Source organism: Halichoerus grypus, chromosome 6 (assembly GCF_964656455.1).
Source record: "Halichoerus grypus chromosome 6, mHalGry1.hap1.1, whole genome shotgun sequence".
Classification (NCBI taxonomy): domain Eukaryota; kingdom Metazoa; phylum Chordata; class Mammalia; order Carnivora; family Phocidae; genus Halichoerus; species Halichoerus grypus.
The window spans coordinates 120346552-120352613 of record NC_135717.1 but is presented as its reverse complement, the minus strand read 5'-3'; the positions used below and the strand labels follow the sequence as shown (position 1 = coordinate 120352613).

Below are 6062 nucleotides of genomic sequence, written 5' to 3'. Positions count from 1 at the left end.
AATAAGTTAAAAAAATTTTTTTCTATAACAAATGTCTCACTCCCATTTATGTCAATACCTGCCTCTTTAATTCATGAGGCCAAGGGGAGGATTAGGAGAAGAAAAGGGCTGAGCAGTGACATTTGGAAAGACCCTGCTCTGTGACAGCTCTAGTGTTGATGCCAAAGTTCTAATTTCCTCTTAGAAAACTTGTGTAAATATCATGGTTTGCTCCTGCTGGATTTTTTGATGTGCTCATGGAGACTGGGATCTAGAGTCAGAGCCTCTCCTACTATGGTGTATACACGGACACACACACACATGCACACACATCCCAGGGCACTGATGTAGTCAAAACTCTCTCCTGACCTTCAAGATCTCCCCATCAAGTTAAGGCCACCACCATCTTCAAGGCTCCCAGGCCTGGACCCTTAGGCGGGCAGTCAATGCCAAGTCCTATTCCTCCATTAATTCAATGCATCCCTCTTCTTCATCTACTGGCCACCATTAGATGCCATATAAATCTTAAATATCAAATCACACAGGGAGGTAGTGGGCGAGCAGTTAATTTAACCCTGTTCCCACTCACCATGTCTGGAGCAGATCAGCTTCCTGAATGTGACGGTCATCTTACCTGGAGGTTAAGGATGGGTGAAATGTGGGTTAAGGATAGCCCAAAAGGACCCACTCCTCATGCTTGTAATGTCCCACCTGATCAGTTTTCTCTTCCTTTATCTAATGAGGAGACTAATGCTCTGAACCCAGGCAGCCAAGCACCGTCATGTTATAAACTTCCTGATACCCCCTTTCCACACCAATCTCCAGAGTAGCCTTGAGGCAGAAAAGCCTGGAGAACAACCTGGGGCCTGGTGAAAGCCAACACCGAGCAAATGGAGAATCACAAACTGGTATCCAGGACCCTATTCTCTACTCACCAGCCCCCTCAAATGGCTCCTGTTTCTCCATGATTCCATTCTATTTAGCATTTAGCACCAGCCTGAGCCAAACCTACCCAGAAAGATGAGCCCTCTGCAAACTACAAGTATCCCACACATCTGCACAGAAATTTATTGTCTAAAAAATGCTTTGCCGTGTATTATCTTACTCAATCTCCATCACTGTCCTCTACATAGGAGCCATAACTCCTAGATGACAAAGGAAAACGCGAAAGTCTTTCAGTATATAACAGTGTACCGCCCTATGTATATGACAAACCCAGAACTCAAGGTCTGGGCCTTTTGAATCTCAGCTCAAGGAAGGAAGAAATCCCAAGTCAAAGAGAATTATCTGCTTTTCTTGATTGTTGACACCATGGATCAGCTCCCCTACTTGAAGGGAGAACCAAGTTCCAACTTCAGTGAACCACCATGGTCCTGTAATCAGAAGATCCTCTCAGAAATGTGGGCTCCCATCTATCCTGAAGATAGACATTGACAGGGGCCCATGTGGAGTTTGGGGAGTTCCTCCTAGGGGATAGATAATAACTTCAAGAGCAGGAGACAACTCGAGAGAAGTCATTCATGCCTCCAAAGCCATCCCCTCAAGAGGAGAAAGGAGCCATGAACTCAGTCCCCAAATGTTCTGAGTGTGGCCTCCCAGGGAAGGAACCTCACTTAGTGTGGGGAAACCTTCAAGCCTCTGCACTAAGTCCTGTGCAGATCAAGGCAAAGGGTAGACAACATGATCTTCCAAACCCCGAACCTCCTCCTGGGGTGATGCCAGTCCTACCAATACCCTCAACAGACACATTCCAGAATCTCCCCAAACAAAACTTGTTCTGCCTCTGGTCCCTGAGATCCCAGAGGTTGAAACCATAGGGCGAGTGGGATGAAGAAGAAAAGAGGGAGGAAAGGGATGGCTGGAAGTCAGTCAGGAAAGGACCTCCCAGCAAGGATGCCAGGCATCAGCCAGCCCCAGCTAGCCCTTGTTGACTTAGCAAGTGACAGTTTCGGGAAGAAGAGGAGGAGGACACGGAAGTCACACCCCTCCAAACTTGATTCCCATTGGCCCTTGGTATCCTTAAAAGGGCCCAGCAGTATCAGCACTGGTATTCCCGGACCCTCTGAGGATTCTGTGGTTATACTCACTTCTCATCCCACAGCATGAGATTCTCGGCTCTCCTCTTCCTGGCAGCTCTGGCTGGAGCCTTGGTCTATGCCAGTGAGTATGGCCCTCCCCCTGCACCCCACCCAAACCCTGACAGTCCCAGGCTTATCTCCACTCTTCATTCCTCTCTTTCTCTCCCAGTGCTGTCCTGGTTCCTCCTGCCTCTGCAAGTAACTCCTCCCCCCAGTTCTCCACATGTAGCCTCTTTACCCCATTGGTCGGGGAGCAGGAATCCCCTGGCCGTGCCTGGTCTCCCGGCTCATCCCCTCACACACCATCCTTTACCCACTATGCTCTAACCACATTGGCCTTCTTGCAGGGCTTCTGGGCCACCGAATATAGCTGGGCAAGTTGTCCCCAGCACAAGGGTGCCAGGCAGGGAGTAGTGGAGGCTAAAATTTAGCCCACACTCCACTTGCTAAGTGGAGTGGCCTGCCAGTGGCCTTGTCTCTCAGGATGCCTCTTCCTGAAAAGAGCCAAAAAGGCACTATTCAGGCCAGGACAGCCCTGCTGCTCCACGAACACTGGGACCTTCCTTCTTGCTCTTCCCTCTGCCTGGAACTCTTTCCCTCTCCCTGTCCCCTTCCCCCAGCCAACCCTGAATGTCACCTGTCCAACGCTTTCTCATCTGTCAAATCTCAGTTTAGATATCAATTCTTCAAAAAAGAACATGGAGGAAAAATTAGACCCCTTATCACACCACGCTGGACTTGCCCTTCCAGCACCATCACACCATGACTTGAGAATTATGTACTGGAATGGATGCTGGGTCAGGGCGGGGTCTTTCCACTTCCTCATCACTGAATCCCTTTCACTTAGCAGAGAGCTAAACATCGTGTTGAAAGAATAAAGAGAATGAGGGCTGGGATCCAATCCCAGAAATCATTCAGGCATGGCCCATGGCCCGGGCACTGTCCCCTTCTGCCACAAAAGAGCCTGAGCCCCTCCAACCACAGCTGGTTCCCCAGCAGGGATCTCAGGACACCCTCACAGGCCAGGGGTAATGTCGGGGAGGGCAGTTCTCAGAGAATGTTACACTCTCCCAGGAGAACCTGCTTCAAACAGCTGTAGGAGGGGTTAAACAGCAGACAGACGGCCCTGGTGGATCTACCAAGGAGGCAGAAGGGCACATTTAACCAATAGGGAAATGGGTCTCCCTGTGTCCACAAACGCCCCTGAGAGCTGAGGCTAAGGAGTGGGAGGTAGGAGGGCTCACAGGGGTCAGGTTCAGTCCTCACTGTCGCCTCTTTCTTCTGCTGCAGAAAGTGCGTCCTCTGATCCCACCCCGGGGGCTGCGGCCAGTGAGTCCTTCCCTCCCTCCTGTCCCTGCCTTCAAGGGGAGAGGCTGACAGCAGGGGATGGGGGTAGAGACTGGGAGAGGAATGAGGGGGCGGGATTGTGTCCTGCTCTTGGTGATAATGGGTGGAGCACGGATTGGGGTGGGACAAGCCTAAGGATGAAATGGAACAACCCAGGCAGGCAAAATCAATAGCAAGAATGGGAAAGTTGTGAATAAAAGGGAGAAAAAGATGAGGTTAAATGATAAGGGAAATTTCCCATGTGGTATTAATACCTTCACCCGCACACTCCCGACTCCTTAGCAAGGTGCCCACTATTCAGCCTCAGACATCATTTCTAACCCTGTTTTCCATGCTTCCCCTTCATGTACCGCCCACATCAGCTAAATTGAACTGGTTTGCATTCCCCACACCTGTCCCATACATTCCTTGCCCTGAGTTCTGGCTGACTGACTTCCTACCCCCAACGAAGCTCCTTTAGAATATCCCTCCTGCCAAAATCCTGCCCTTCAAGACCCAGCTTCTCTCTGACATGCTCTCTGATTCCCCCTAAATATCCTAGCCCAAATCCCTCCCCAACCCTACCCATTAGAAGTGCCCAACCCTGCCCACCTTCCAAGAGGCACTGTCTTAGTCCATCTGGGCTGTACAACAAATTACCATAGACTGGATAGCTTAAACAACAGAAATTTATTTCTCACAGTTCTGGAGGCTGGAGGTCCAAGATCAAGGTGCCAGCATCTTGAGTTCTAGTAAGGACCCTCTTCCTGGTGACAGACTGCTAACTTTTCATTATATCCTCACATGGCAGAAAGAGCCGTGGAGTCTCTTTTATAAGGGCACTAACCCCATTCATGAGCGCTCCACCTTCATGACCTCATCACCTCCTAGGCCCCACACCCTAGGACCATCATATCGAGGGGTTAGGATTTCAATATATGAATTTGGAGGGGGAGAACATTCCGTCCATAACAGGCACTCGTGTGTAGAAATCTTATCACTTCTGGGTCCTGGCACCCAGCACATATTAGGTAACCCAGGGCCCTGCCACTCGTTCCAAAAATAAAAAACACTTTGACTTTGCTAAAATCAACCAATTGGTGCATTTGTAGCTGAACCGGAAGGGACTACCTCTGCTGCAAAACCTGCTTCACACCAAGAGCCAGCCCAGGAGCCACATGGTGCCGCCCCAAGTACAGAAGAGCTAAACCCACTGAGTAAGTCTCTGTCTCTATGCCAGATAACAACCCAGACAAGGCAGGCAGGCCTCCATGACGCTTCCACCCACAGAGACGAGCCCGGGGAGAAACACATATTCATTCACCTGAGCACGAAGGCACAAACGGGGGTGCACACCGCACCCACACACGGAGCTTCTGCCACGGAGGATTTTGCTGCCTGCGTGGTTTCTTTCCTGACCCTCCTATAAGAGGGCCTTCCTATAAGAAAGAAGCTGGGCCCCTCAGCAAAACTTCTTCACTTGAGGAATTTGTATCGGGACAATGTCTGGTGAGGGGTGGGAGGGGGAGGTGGGAGTTTTCTTGAAAGTGATGTGACTTTTCTGCTACTGTGATTGTTCTGCTCCAAAATTAGAATCCCTGACAAACAAAAGTCTCTTGGTCACAGGACATGGCTTAGAAAGAGCAAAGAAAGCAATGCCTAAAAGACTTCAGTTTAGAAGACATCTTTATGAGGGTGAGTGCATCCCAAGGCAAAGCCTTGTGGGAACAGGAATACTCACCATCCATCATCCAGGGGCAGGAGGTGGGCAGGAACACCTGACTCCACCCCACACAGGACACCTGCAACCACCACAGCCCCTCCCCTCCCCTTGAACCTTTCCTCCTTCAAATGTCTCCATTTGTGCCTTTAAATGTCTCCAATTTCTCATCCACACTCAAACCACATGGTTGCCTGATACTAGATTGCCCCTGCGGTCTAAGCCCCAGCCTTCTCCCTGCAGAGCCTGCCCAGGTGGGGAAGGGGCATGTCCCTCAGCCTTTGGTGAATCTATGAATCTAACCTCCCTCCATCCCTCCAACTTCTGTGCAAGGCCCTCCAGGGGCTGGGTGAGGTTGGAAAGCAGAAGACGGAGTTGAGGGGGATGGACAGGGTGGGGCTGGTGCCTGGAGCCCATGAACCTCATTCTCACCTCTGCTTTCTTCTAGGTAGAGCCAAACGGGACGAAAATATAAAAAACTTGGATGCAAAACTCAATGTAGTTGCAGTCTGAGAAGCTGAAAAGAATGGGGTCCCTGGACTCAAAGCCTTAAACATGCTTGCAGCCCAGCATGATTAAACTGAAGCATCCAACTCGCTGTGTGTCTGTGTTCTGTGGGGTGGGTCCTGGAGGAGATGGAGAGTAAAGCCCTACCTAGAAAGCCAAGAGGCCCTGGGTGTCCTGACCCGGGCCCTCGGCCAGTCACAGCCTGCCCTGAGGATACAGCCTCTAACAAGCCCTTTTATTCACACTGAGCCACCACCCCACATGCTGGGCCTCCTTCTACTGCAAATGCCACTCCGGTTCTGGCCTAATCCTTCACATACAGTGCCTAGTGACATTTTAGCGTTTCCAAAAATTAAATCAACCTCCAAAGAACCAGGACTTGTCATCCCGAAAATAGTCAAAGCCTGAGTCATTCTATTAAAGCCATTTTCTGGTGCCCTTAATAAAAATTC

At 50.3% G+C, this 6062-nt stretch overlaps 1 long non-coding RNA gene across 1 annotated transcript; it reads left to right on the top strand.

Annotated features, from left to right (window-relative positions):
- Positions 1-2039: 2039 nt before the first annotated feature.
- On the top strand, positions 2040-5696 carry LOC118555843 (uncharacterized). Its single transcript, XR_013448563.1, has 4 exons — positions 2040-2139; positions 4496-4600; positions 5010-5078; positions 5552-5696. It is a non-coding gene; the product is annotated as an uncharacterized LOC118555843 (long non-coding RNA).
- Positions 5697-6062: the final 366 nt, after the last annotated feature.